Raw genomic sequence first — 14470 nt, forward strand, 5'->3', positions numbered from 1 at the left:
AAAACTGCTCCATATAAGAGTTACACATCTCTGCCACCCAGGGGCAGGAGACTCAGTTTGTCTCGGGTTGCAGTTACGGAACATTTACAGGTCTTGCCCCTCCCACAGCCTATGACAGCACAGTCAGAAGTAGCAGCAATTTTTTTTGAAACAAAAAACATGTTATACTTCCCTTCTCTGTGTAATGGTTTTGCACAGAGCAGCCCAGATGCTCCTCTTCTCGGGTCCCTCACCTGTGCACCTGGCCCCTCCTTTGAGAAGCCCCCCTCCCCTGTAGCAAGCAGCTTGTTATGGGGCGCACCCAAGCCAAGCCGCTGCTCTGTGTGTCTCTTCCGACACTGTGCTGCTGCTCAGCCCCACCCCCTCCGTCTTCTGATTCAATCACAGCCAGTGAGCCAAAGCAGCAGGAGCCAATTAGGTGTGGGAGTCCCCAGAGGCAAGGCTCTCCTGGACATCACTAGATCGGGAGGGGGCTCAGGTAAGTATTAGGAGCGGCTGCACACAGGTTTTTTTTTTATCTTCACGTATGGAATGCATGAAGGTAAAAAAAAAAAACTTGTGCCTTTACAACCACTTTAAAGTGATTTAAAAAAAAAAACAAGGCTTTAATATCACTTTAAAGTGGTTGTAAAGGCACAAGGTTTGTTTTACCTTCGTGCATTCCATACGTGAAGATAAAAAACCTTCTGTGTGCAGCCCCCTCTAATACTTACCGGAGCCCCCTCCCGATCTAGTGATATTCAGGAGAGCCTTGCCTCCTAATTGGCTTTTGGTGGCAGCAGGAGCCATTGGCTCCTGCTGCTTTCAATCACGGCCAGTGAGCCAATCAGGAGATGGAGGGGGTGGGGTCGAGCAGCAGCACCGTGTCGGAAGGGATACACAGCAGCGGCTCGGCTTGGGTGCCCCCCATAACAAGCTGCTTGCTGTAGGGGGGCGCTCACGAGGGACCTGAAAAGAGGAGGATCTGTGCTGCTCTGTTAAAAACCATTACACAGAGCAGGGAAGTAGAACACGTTTTTTTTTTTTTTTTTAAACAACACAAGGCTTTAATAACGAAACATTCTACGTGCCTGCTCCGTGTAATGGTTTTGAACAGAACAGCCCAGATCCTCCTCTTCTCAGGTCCCTTGTGAGCGCTTCTGGCCCCTCCCTCCTGCCGTGTGCCCCTCTACAGCAAGCAGCTTGCTGTGGGGGCACTCAAGCAGGCATGCTCCCAAGCTGTGGCTCTGTGTGCATTTACACACAGAGACCCGCAGCTCGGTCCTGCCCCCCTCTGTTTCCTGATTGGCTCACTGGCAGTAAGTGACAGCAGTGGGAGCCAATGGCTCCCGCTGCTGCCAAAAGCCAATCAGGAGTGCGAGTCCCCAGAGAGGCTCTCGTGGACATCGCTGGGTGCTGAAGCTGCACACAGAAGGTTTTTATTCTATGCATGAAGGTAAAAAAAAAAAAAAAAACCTTGTGCCTTTACAACCACTTTATATTCATCAGAACCCTTACCCTCACAATTGGTGATGCCTCCCACCAGTGGTGGGACAAGGCCATCCAAAGCCCAGGGCAAACCTGCCAAATTGCACCCCCCACCCCTCCCCACACAAAAAATAAAAAAAAATATTGCCACTCTACGATATTACTTTTATAGCACAAACCCCCAAAATCCCCCATTCTAGCACAAATCCTATTCTCCTATCCCTCTTCTCAACACAAATTCCCCCAAATCACCACTCCTAGCACACCTCCCAAATTTGCCCTCCTAGAACAATTCTTAACCCCTGACGCCCCCCCCCCCTCGACTCCCTTTCGTAACACAAATCCCCCTCCCCCCCAGCCTCCTTGTGGTGCCCCCCTATCTCCCAAAATACCAGTGCCCAGGGCAGCTGTCCCTCCTGCCCACCCCTTGTCCCGGCCCTGCCTCCCACCCCCACCCAAGCTGGCACTAGTGAAGCCGACACATGCGTTGGTTTTAGCCAACAGAACAATAATCTGGCAAGTGGCTTCTTATTTACACCTTTGCCCGGTTATCCTCCCAAGTTAGTTTTACGGAATTTATTGTATTCCTGTCACTTGCAGGCCCTTTGCTACTATATACCCCTTCACACACAGGAGTTATAATACTATGTTGCAATGCCGCCATATTGCGTTTCCATCTGTATACTTTAGTGGATTCCAATTTTATGGCCCCATTACGTGCCCTATTCTTATCCCTAACCAGGTGCTTTTTGTTTCCTGGAATGTCCAGGTGACTTCATGACCAACGTAACCACTTGCCAACCGGGCTTTTTGCTTGCACTTTTTTTTTTATTTGCAAGTATAAAATCGTTATTTGTTGCTAGAAATTTACTTCTAACCCCCAAACATTATACATTCTTTGTTTCGCAGAGACCCTAGGGCAGGGATCTGCAATTAGCGGACCTCCAGCTGTTGCAAAACTACAAGTCCCATCATGCCTCTGCCTCTGGGTGCCATGCGTGTGGCTGTCAGTCTTGCTATGCATCATGGGACTTGTAGTTCTGCAACAGCTGGAGATCCGCTAATTGCATATCCCTGTTCTATGTCGCACAGTATTTGTGCAGCGGTTCTGTAAATGCAGCTTTTTGGTAAAAAATACACTTTAATGAGTTAAGAAAAAAAAAAAAAAAAAACGTAGCACAATATTTACCCCAATTTTTTGTATAATGTGAAAGATGAGGTTACGCCGAGTAAATGCATGCCAAACATTTCATGCTTTAAAATTGCGCATGCAACGGCGACAAACTATCGTACTTAAAAATCTCCATAGTTGACTATTTAAACACCTTTACAGGTTACCAGTTTATAGTTACAGAGGAGGTCTAGCGCTAGAATTATTGCTCTCGCTCTTACGTTTGTGGCAATACCATTTACTTACGCGTGTGCAACTTATGTATGTGTTCGCTTCTCCGTGCGAGCACGGAGGGGGATGTGGGCGCTGTAAATTTTCATTTTTTTTCCTTATTTTTACACACTGTCCCTTTTAATTATTATTATTTTTTTTAGATCACTTTCATTCCTATTGAGTAATGTAAACATCCATTGTAATAGAAATAAGGATGACAGGTCCTCTTTATGGAGGGATCTGGGGTCAAAAAGACCCCAAATCATGTCTTTACCTTTTAAAAGCAAAAGATTTAGATTTTTTGCTTTAAAAAAAGAAAAATGTAATAAAGTAAAATGTACTTCCAGCCTGGACCGGAAGTGACATTATGACGTCACTCCAGTCCTCCAAGGCAATATTATTATTAACGATTTATATAGAGCCAACAGTTTACGCAGCGCTTTACAAATGTATAGGGGGGAACAACACAATTACAGTACAATACAAAAGGTACAGGAGGGTCCGGCTCGTAGAGCTTACATTCTAAAGGGAGGGGGTGGTGGTACAAAAGGTAATAGCTGCAGAGAATGATTTGATGGGGGTGGCTCAGGGACACTTAGGTGGGTGTGGGATAGGCTTCCCTGAATAAATGAGTTTTCAGGGAACTCTTAAAGGTGGACAGGGTAGGGGCTGATCGGAGACTGGGGCAGGGAGTTCCAGAGGATGGGAGAGGCTCTAGAGAAGTCTTGAGGGCGAGCATGAGAGGAGGTAACAAGGGAGCTAGAAAGCAGGAGGTCATCGGAGGGGACGATTTGGGCGATATCTGCAGATGAGGTTGGTGATGTAGATTGGGGGGGGATGTTGTGGATGACTTTGTATGTTATGGTTAGCATTTTGAATTTTACACGGTGGGGTAGGGGAAGCCAGTGAAGGGATTGGCAGAGAGGGGCAGCAGTCGCGGAACGATTAGTGAGGTGTATTAGTCTAGCAGCAGCATTCATAATAGACTGAAGTGGGGATAGCCTGCTTAAGGGTAGGCCATTAAGGAGATAGTTGCAGTAGTCAAGGCGGGAAATAATCAAGGAGTAATAGAGGCAATCAAAATGTATCTACTCTTAGAACACCTATGGGAGCAGCCGCACCACCTGATTATTTCTCTGGTGGCCTGGCGGAAACGGTAAGCCCAAGAAACACCGGCGAGCGGAGGGATGTCCCTTCCCACCACTTCGGAAAGTATTCCAGTGGCACATGTGTCTCTCTAGACCAGTGATGGCAAACCTTGGCACCCCATTTCCCATGATGCTCATGCACTCTGCAGTGTAGTTGAGCATCATGGGAAATGTAGTTCCAAAACATCTGGGGTGCCAAGGTTCGCCATCACTGCTCTAGACTGTTCAATGGGAAAGCCAGCTGCAAAAAACGATACCGGTGTTAGAGGTGATATCTTCAGCCATAATCCCGATAAACCACTTGCTATATATATATATATATATATATATATATATATATAATATACACACGTATTTCGGTCTGCGAGTGGTTAAAAAATAAAATTCTAAAGGTTTTATTTAGCACAGTAAAAAGAAAATTGTTCTTTCTTTACAAGAAACCCATGTCATTAACGCTTATCTTCCACCATCCTTTTCCTTCACCTTTGTACTGTACATCACCTGCTTACAAAATAACGTATCAGCTACTTCTATGAATGACGCTCGTTACTTTAATTTACAATAGCCCTTCACCTTATTGCGTAATGACTTTTAAATCTCCTTGCTTTTCTCGCAACACCTTAACTGTACGATTCCTTCCATGATAAGCCCAGATCTAGCCAGATTAATGCCCCATAAACCCACAAATACAGTATTCATCATCATCATCAAGTGTTTAACATACAAATCATGTACTTCATTACTGGCACCCAAGTCATGGCCTCCCTCGATATAGAGAAGGTATTTGACAAAGTTGGTCGGTGGGCTAAAATGGGGATGAAGGGGTTTCTGTGTCAATTCATTAATGGGATAAAACCTCTCTATACCAAGTCAATGCCCGCTATTTATCGAGATGCATCTCCCCCCACTTTTTCTCTCTTCCGAATGGAACAAGACAGGGTTGCCCTCTTTCCCTGGTACCATTTGCCATAGCACTGGAACCCGCACCTTAGGCACTTCAAGTATCTCCACCCACCACTCATTTAGGCTGGATTCACACCTATGGCATTTTTAGTGCTTTTTGCATTTTTTCAGATTTGCACTACAGATCGTGTTCCATAGGAACCCATGTTAAATGGACTCTAGTGCAAATCTGCAAAATGCAAAAAGCACTAAAAATGCATAGGTGTGAATCCAGCCTTAGGCCTGGTTCACACCTATGCATTTTTTTTAGCGTGTTTTCAATTTTGCAGAAACCCACTACAGCCCATTTAACATGGTTTCCTATGGATGTAGTTCACATCTGTGCATTTTATGGAAAGAGCCAGGGACTTTTTTTTTCTGGTTTTTGGTTCCATAGACTTCAATGGATGAAAAGCATGTATTGAAAAACACGAAATGCACCTGCAATATGCAACCTGCATAGGTGTGAACCTGGCCTTAAAAATAGGCTGACCTAGAGGGGTAGCATTGCATTGAATATAATGAAGTTAAATGAAGGAAAAGTGAAGGTGTTAAGCAACTTTTCCCTTTTCCCAATTGGATGCATCAATCTAACCAAATTAAAATTTTGTCCAAATTTACATACCCATTTTCCCTGATATCAACCACCTAAATCCTTTAAAACTTTGCAACAACTAACTAGTTTTCTTTGGGGAAGCCATGCGCCAAAGTTACAAATTCACAAGGACTTGGTCAATATCACAGCAACAACAAATATTTTATTGTAACAATTATTAACAGCTTGCTGGTGGCTAAAACTTGACACTGGCAATCCAGCATCAGTTCTTGAAGCCACAATATTTAGTTTTATTGAGGTACTCAAATTCCTACTTTTTTTGCCACCTAAGATCTCCCTAACCTCTTAAGCCCCGTACACACTATCAGATGATGATGTGGATTTTTGTCTTCAGATTTACCAAAACCATCTAAGTGCAAGGGCCTGCCAATCAGATTGAAACGCCTAAGGTTTGACCTCATATGATATGGTTTTGGTAAATCTGAAGGAAAAAAAATCTGTGTGTATGGGGCTTTACTCTGTCAATGCTAAACAAAACAGCCTCTTAATGGGAACCACTTCATGGAAATAGCCAAACCTCCTAATATTTTCTTAGTATACCTCACCTTCAGTGCTGGGCAAAATATGGCAATAAATCTTCAATAGATATATCCCAAAACCAAGTCAATGTCTGTTTTCCATAAATGCGCTCACTTAACTGCATGATGAGTGGGGGGCCATCAGCAATTATTGGCACCACTGCGTGTCTGTAAATATATAGGTCTATTACTTTACTATGGAAAAAAGGCCATACCACCCTCCTTGGTTTTGTTTAAAGCGGGAAACCCAGTTTCAAAAAACACTTACATTCCCGGCATGCCGGAAATGCTAACTTTCACATTGGTTGTGCTCTCAACCAAACTTTCAAACCATCCAATGGCTGGTTTCATAACGGATCACATGTGCAGCATTATGGCAGCTGAATAATCATTAGAGGCCAAGATTGCAGCTTCCTTGAAAACGATAGAAGGGTTTACTTCCACTTTAAGAAACATCAAATTATGGCTATACCAAGAAATCTACAAACAAAGGGGCTGTGCTTACAAGTTCCTTAAGGTTAACCTATTCTCAGCCACAGACATTTATGCAGCTTAACTGCTACCTGGCATATACACCAGCACTGTGTATCAAATCCCTGTGCCCACCATAAAATACATACATCATCATGGAATTTCTACGCACCTACCACTTCTGTAGGCCTCAAGGATGCTATGGGGACCTTCTCTATATTAAACCAATCCTACCTTTAAAGAGACTGCTGCATTGGTGGTGACTTTTCAGTTCAGTAATTCAGTAATGCACCTCCTGGAAGGCAAATCTCAAAGTAGGGGCCTACCAGATAGTTCTTCACATTCAGTCACCACCCCCTTAACACACTTTGCTGATGGCCTTCAACATGTAGACATATGGAGGCTCGCCAATCCCATGGGGAAAGAATATGCCTTCTTCACCCCCTTCAAGCGCCCACCCCCCCCCCCCACATCACAGTCTATCCAGGATCAACTATTTTCTTTTTAACCCCCATACCACTAACTCGCATATTTCTGAAATTGTAATTTCAGACCATGCCCCGATCTCGGTCAATTTGGCAGATTTTGTCCCCCCTAGATCAGTTAATATCTGGCGATTCCCATCTTATTTATCCAACAACCAAGACTTCTTAAAAACCATCAGAGAAGTTTGGGCAGAATATGCCGACACTAACTCTGGGCACAGCACAAACCCCAGCCTATTCTGGGAAGCCGATAAAGCTGTGCTACAGGGCAGAATCATAGCCTTCTCCGTCACATATAAAAAAAATGTCACCAGACAATATCGTGCAGCCAGTGATAACCTTCACACAGCAGTTTCATCTTGCTCAGCAGAATTACCCAGAACACGGGAAGGTTTGGCAGGATGCTAAAAACCAGTTTGACTTGTGGGCCGAGGCCCAGGAGTGATTTCACCAGCCGCTCTTGGACCTTCATTACCATAAGTTCGTTAACAAAGCTGTGAAATTATGAGCCAGTCTTTGCAAGGGACATCATACCCCTGCACATGAAGGACACGATTGGTAAGCTTTCCACCTCCCCAAAGACATCAACTCCATTCTAGAACATTTTTATGTTGACCTGTATGGCCATGATCCTATAGATGCTATGGTGGCACAGGCACTCATAGATCAAGTCCCTCTCCCTCAGATAGATCCCTCCCTTCTAAACCAGTTTAACGCCCTGATCACTGCTAAAGACATTACGACTACAATAACACCACTCGCTAAGGGTAAAGCTCTGGGCCCAGATGGGTACACATCAGAATTTTTCAAGCTTTCTGCCTATATTATCATCTCAACCCTTGTCTCTGTCTATCAATCAACTCTCAATGGGGTTCATTATCCCTCTTCTGGGTTCCAAGCCTTTATCAAATTGAAACCAAAAAAAAAGGGAAAGACCCAACAGAGCCAGGCTCCTACCATCCGATTTCTTTGCTAAACCCTGACTCGATTCCAATATTCTCTCCAAAATCATGGCCAATAGGTTAGCATTAATCATGCCTTAACTAATTCACCCTTCACAGGCTTTACAATGGGACGTTCTGCCACGTCCAATATCTGTAAAGTTCTCACTGTCCTAGAGCAAGCAAAGATCAACCCCACCAGTCACTTAGCCATCATCAGGCCAAGAAGGCTTTTGACAATGTTAGCTTTCACCTGTTGCGGTTGGCTCTTCAGAGATTCGGATTTGACGATCCTTTCCTCCACCTAATCTCTGCTATGTACTCGGCCCCATCTGCCAACATAGTAGCTGCAGGTCATATCTCAAAGAGCATTCCCCTCCATAAAAGAACTAGACAGGGCTGTCCCTTTTCCCCTCTTTTAACCTAGCACTAGAGCCTCTGTCACATTATCTGTTCTTTCATTCCAATCTCCATGTAGTCAGGGTAGGTCAACAGGAACTGTGTATGGCCCTTTTCGCGGATGACATTTTAATATTCACCTTCGACCCCGAAATGGACATGCCCCACATCCAGCACATATTCACATGGTTTCAAGCTTGCTCAGGCCTCAGGATCAACTTCTCAAAAAGTGAAGTACTACCCCTGCATCACGCCCGCCCTCCCTCTTGGTCAACACGCTCCATCTTTCCAATAGCCAAGACTCATATCACCTACCTCGGGATTAAAATAGGCAAATCTCCCTCCTCCCTATATCACCTCAATTACCCACCCATCATCTCAAAAATCATCAGGGAGCTAGAGAATTGGACAGACCTCCCATTCTCTTTTTGGTACACGCCATCTGTTTAAAATGGTCAGTTTCCCCAAACTCCTCTACTCCCTCCAAACTATTCCCCTCCTACTGCGAAACAAGGATCTCCAGAAGATTCATAAAGCTCTCATTGTCTTCTTTTGGCGTGGTCGCCCTCCCCGGATTTCCCTACAAAAGTTCTTTCTTCCAAAATGACAGGGGGGTGGAAATTTTCCAAACATTCAAACCTATAACCTGTCTTGCCTCCTCAGAGTGGGTCTGGACTGGTTGTCTCAAGCCTCTAAGTATTTCAACTTTTAATTAGAGTCTCAGATGGCGGACCCGTGTGGACTGGCTGCTCTACTGCACTGCAAACGTCATTCTCTTCCTTCCTTCCTGAAATACAATTAACTTTTTTACGTGACTCTTTAATAGCCTGGAGAGAGGTCAGAAAAAAAACTAGGGATATCCCCCTTTTTATCTCGATACCTTCCGATAACTGGATACCCTCTCTTTCCACAACCGTGGCAGTATGCAGCATTTTCCACATGGGTCCCCCATGGACTCACCAATTTTGCCCATCTCTTTGACCCTTCCACCGATAAAGCCCTCCCCTTTTCTCAACTCCAAACCCAGTACAACCTTCCCACTCACCATCACATACACGTTCCTGGAAGTGGTTAACTTTGCAGCCAGTCTCTGCCCCACCAAAGACCCGCTATTCCGTACCGCTTTGCTGGACACCATCCTGCATTGTAAGCTATTCAAAATCTCAGACATCTACAAACCTTTGTCCTCTCAACTCACCAAAACTTTGCACCTCAATCCCACCTCCCCATATAACAAAGACCTTCCTTCTCCAGAGACAAGAGACTACAGTACATATTAGCGGCTACAACACCACCTGTGCTTTCATCACTAATGAGTATTGCCAAGAAAAGCAACTCAAAATCATGCATCTTGCCTACATTCCCTTCACAATGTCCATATCCTCTCCAACCCAGCAACAGTGTTCATGGTGCTCCCTTCATAGACCCTCCCTATTTCACAGACTGTGGAGCTGTCCTCTCATCTCTCCCTTCTGGGACCAACTGGAGAACTTTGCTGCTATGGTTACGGGGTACCAACCAAGTAAAGATTCCTTTCCTCCCCTATTCGGCTTCCTGGAAAGCCCCTCTCCTGGCACAGCAAGATTACAACCATTGGTTATACGTCATAATAAAGCTTGGCTTTCCACCTGTTTCATGGCCACAAGGAGGGCTTTTCTCAAACAATGGACTTTCACCACTCCTCCAACCATCCCGGATGTGAAAACAGATCTCAATAGTCTCCTACACAAAGAAAAACTAAACATGGTTCCTTGCAACCTCTCCTCCCACAACAAATGGGACTTCTACATATCTAAAGTCCTTCCATCTTTAGACACTTTCTTCTTTCCGATACACAACCTTCCCCAGCAAGCTTGATGCCACGCCTCCATTTTCCTACTTGCTCACGTTGTCGGATAATGACACCTCATAGACAGGGGTCAAGTCCTGGGAAAAAAAGTGTGGGAACTCCCACCCAAGATCCATTCCCCAACCAAAAAAAAAAAAAAAAAAAAAAAAAAAGGTACGCTCATATGCATATATACTTCACAGAAAATACAGTACAACATTTATTGTAAAGTGCCAGTTTACAAAAACAAAATAACGTGTCAAACAAAACAATCAACACAATGGGTGATGATCTTTCCCTCACAGGGAATTTCTACCACAAATACACCCTGTTCCACATTCTGTTACACAGCCCATTAGAAAATATCCCACAAACAGGAATAAGTATTGGCAGAGTATTGAAGAGTATTGGCAGGGTTTTGCAGAGTATTGATAGGGTATTGCAGAGTATTGGCACAGTATTGCAGTGTATTGCAGAGTATTGGCAGGGTATTGCAGAGTATTGGCAGGGTATTGCAGAGTATTGGCACAGTATTGCAGTGTATTGATAGGTTATTGCAGAGTATTGGCAGGGTATGTATTGTAGAGTATTGGCAGAGTATTGTAGAGTATTGGCAGGGTATGTATTGACAGGGTATTGCAGAGTATTGATAGGGTATTGCAGATTATTGATAGGTTATTGCAGAGTATTGGCAGGGTATGTATTGTAGAGTTTTGGCAGAGTATTGTAGAGTATTGGCAGGGTATGTATTGGCAGGGTATTGCAGAGTATTGATAGGGTATTGCAGAGTATTGGCAGGGTATTGCAGAGTATTGGCAGGGTATGTATTGCAGAGTATTGTCAGGGTATTGCAGAGTATTGATAGGGTATGTATTGCAGAGTATTGGCAGGGTATTGCAGAGTATTGATAGGGTATTGCAGAGTATTGTCAGTGTATTGCAGAGTATTGTCAGGGTATTGCAGAGTATTGTCAGGGTATTGCAGAGTATTGATAGGGTATTGCAGAGTATTGGCGGGGTATTGCAGAGTATTGGCGGGGTATTGCAGAGTATTGGCAGGGTATTGCAGAGTATTGGCAGGGTATTGCAGAGTATTGGCAGGGTATTGCAGAGTATTGGCAGAGTATTGAAGAGTATTGGCAGAGTATTGAAGAGTATTGGCAGGGTATTGCAGAGTATTGGCAGGGTATGTATTGGCAGGGTATTGCAGAGTATTGATAGGGTATTGCAGAGTATTGGCAGGGTATTGCAGAGTATTGGCAGGGTATGTATTGCAGAGTATTGGCAGGGTATGTATTGCAGAGTATTGATAGGGTATTTATTGCAGAGTATTGATAGGGTATTTATTGCAGAGTATTGGCAGGGTATTGCAGAGTATTGATAGGGTATGTATTGCAGAGTATTGGCAGGGTATTGCAGAGTATTGGCAGGGTATTGCAGAGTATTGATAGGGTATTGCAGAGTATTGGCAGGGTATTGCAGAGTATTGGCAGGGTATGTATTGCAGAGCATTGGCGGGGTATTGCAGAGTATTGATAGGGTAGTGCATAGTATTGGCAGGGTATTGCAGAGTATTGACAGGGTATTGCAGAGTATTGATAGGGTATTGCAGAGTATTGGCAGGGTATTGCAGAGTATTGATAGGGTATTGCAGAGTATTGGCAGGGTATTGCAGAGTATTGTCAGTGTATTGCAGAGTATTGTCAGGGTATTGCAGAGTATTGGCAGGGTATTGCAGAGTATTGATAGGGTATGTATTGGCAGGGTATTGCAGAGTATTGGCAGGGTATTGCAGAGTATTGACAGAGTATTGCAGAGTATTGGCGGGGTATTGCAGAGTATTGGTGGGGTATTGCAGAGTATTGGCGGGGTATTGCAGAGTATTGATAGGGTATTGCAGAGTATTGGCAATGTATGTATTGGCAGGGTATTGCAGAGTATTGATAGGGTATTGCAGAGTATTGATAGGGTATTGCAGAGTATTGATAGGGTATTGCAGAGTATTGGCAGGGTATTGCAGAGTATTGGCAGGGTATTGCAGAGTATTGGCAGGGTATTGCAGAGTATTGACAGAGTATTGCAGAGTATTGATAGGGTATTGCAGAGTATTGGCAGGGTATTGCAGAGTATTGGCAGGGTATTGCAGAGTATTGATAGGGTATTGCAGAGTATTGGCAGGGTATGTATTGGCAGGGTATTGCAGAGTATTGATAGGGTATTGCAGAGTATTGATAGGGTATTGCAGAGTATTGGCAGGGTATTGCAGAGTATTGATAGGGTATTGCAGAGTATTGGCAGAGTATTGCAGAGTATTGTCAGGGTATTGCAGAGTATTGTCAGGGTATTGCAGAGTATTGTCAGGGTATTGCAGAGTATTGTCAGGGTATTGCAAATACTTTAAATCCTTATATACCTTGAGAGCCCCTTATTCTGATTTGTTTCTTTCCCGTGATCTCAGTTATTTTACCTCTCTTCATCTTCTCACCTAACTATAGACCAGTGATCTCCAAAGGGCTGGATGCAGCCCTTTGCTTGTCTTTATTAAGCTCTGAAGGCATTATTCCTGCCACTGACACCAACAATGGGGCATAATTCCTTCCACTGAAAACAAAAACTGGGCATTAATCCTCTCACCGACACCAACTATTTCTCCCTCCTATACCAAAGACTGGGCATTGTTTACTCCAACTGGACACAGTCCAGGCCCCACTAAAGTCTGTTTAGTAGTTTGGAGACCCTTGCAATAGGCTAGTGGTTTCCAAACTGTGGTCCAGGGGCCAGATGCAGCCCTTTGCTTGCTTTTATCTGGCCCTCGGGGTATTATTCCTCGCAATGTCAGCAACAACAATTGGGCATAGTTTCTGACACTGACACTGAATGATGGTGCACTATTCCATCCATTGACACCACTGATGGGACACTATTGCTCCCCCTAATACCAAACATGTGTTATTGTATACTCCCACGGACAGGACTTTTTTTTTGTCCCACTGGCCACAGTGCAGCCCCCCCCCCCCCCTAAATTTGGAGGACAGTAAACTAGTCCTTTGTTTAGAAAGTTTGGAGACCCCTGCTTTTAGACCATAGGGAATTTCTAGACTCTCCATTAACTTTAGAAGCACCTCAGTCTTCTGTGATGACCTTTCCAAACAAAAAAAAAAATCACCTGGCCCAGATGGTTTTCCAATTGAAATCTATAAAACATATGGATCGGAGCTTCTCCCATATCTCCACTCATTAAACGATTCATAGGAACCTAACTGCCTTCCTGGCTCCCAAGCAGCCATCACTCTACTACTGAAGTAGTACACATTTTCATCCATATTAACCCATATAAACTATTGAACTTGGATATGATAATCCTGGCGATCATACTTGCTATTAGATTGTTCAAAGCTAGTTTTGCCCCGATGCAAAGCAACCAGACACAGTTTATCCTCAATAGAAATATATTCATGAATATCCCTAGGCTTGTTCTTAATCTGCAGATTCAACATGGCAATAGACAAGTTACAGAGCCATCTTATCACTTGATGCAGCAAAAGCTTTTGATGCCATGGTGTAGAGGTATCTCTGGGTGGTCCTCCCTAGGTAGAACATCAGTCCCTCAGTTTCTGACTGGAGTAAATGATATACCTATCCCACTGCAGCAGTCAGAATTAATGGTATCCATTCTTCACAAATGTGGCTATGTTGGGGTAGACGTCAATTTTTGCCCTCTTAATCCTGTATTTTTTGCTTTGGCAGTAGAGCCTATGGCCATATGGATATGGAAGTAAAAACAGTACCGCAAGTCTTAAAGAAGTTTCCAAGTCTCCTTAAGGGCTTTTCTATACCAGTGTGGAGATCGGCATTTCTCTGTACCACGTCCATGAGCCAGTCAGATGCAGACAGTTGATACTCGTGAGAAGGGGGCCGTCTGATGGGGACACTCGTGAGAGGGGGGCACGCTGATGGGGACACTCGTGAGAGGGGGGGGCACTCTGATGTGGACACTCGTGAGAGGGGGGCACTCGTCGTGAGAGGGGGGCACTCTGATGGGGACACTCGTGAAAAGGGGGGCACTCTGATGGGGACACTGGTGAAAGGGGGGCACTCTGATGGGGACACTGGTGAAAGGGGGGCACTCTGATGGGGACACTCGTGAAAGGGGGGCACTCTGATGGGGACACTCGTGAAAGGCGGGGCACTCGTGATAGGGGGGCACTCTGATGGGGAAACTGGTGAAAGGGGGCACTCTGATGGGGACACTCGTAAAAGGGGGGCACTCGT

The sequence above is a fragment of the Lithobates pipiens genome, unplaced genomic scaffold (genome assembly GCF_037356315.1).
Source record: "Lithobates pipiens isolate NorthernLeopardFrog02 unplaced genomic scaffold, aLitPip1_a1.2 Scaffold_27, whole genome shotgun sequence".
Taxonomy (NCBI): domain Eukaryota; kingdom Metazoa; phylum Chordata; class Amphibia; order Anura; family Ranidae; genus Lithobates; species Lithobates pipiens.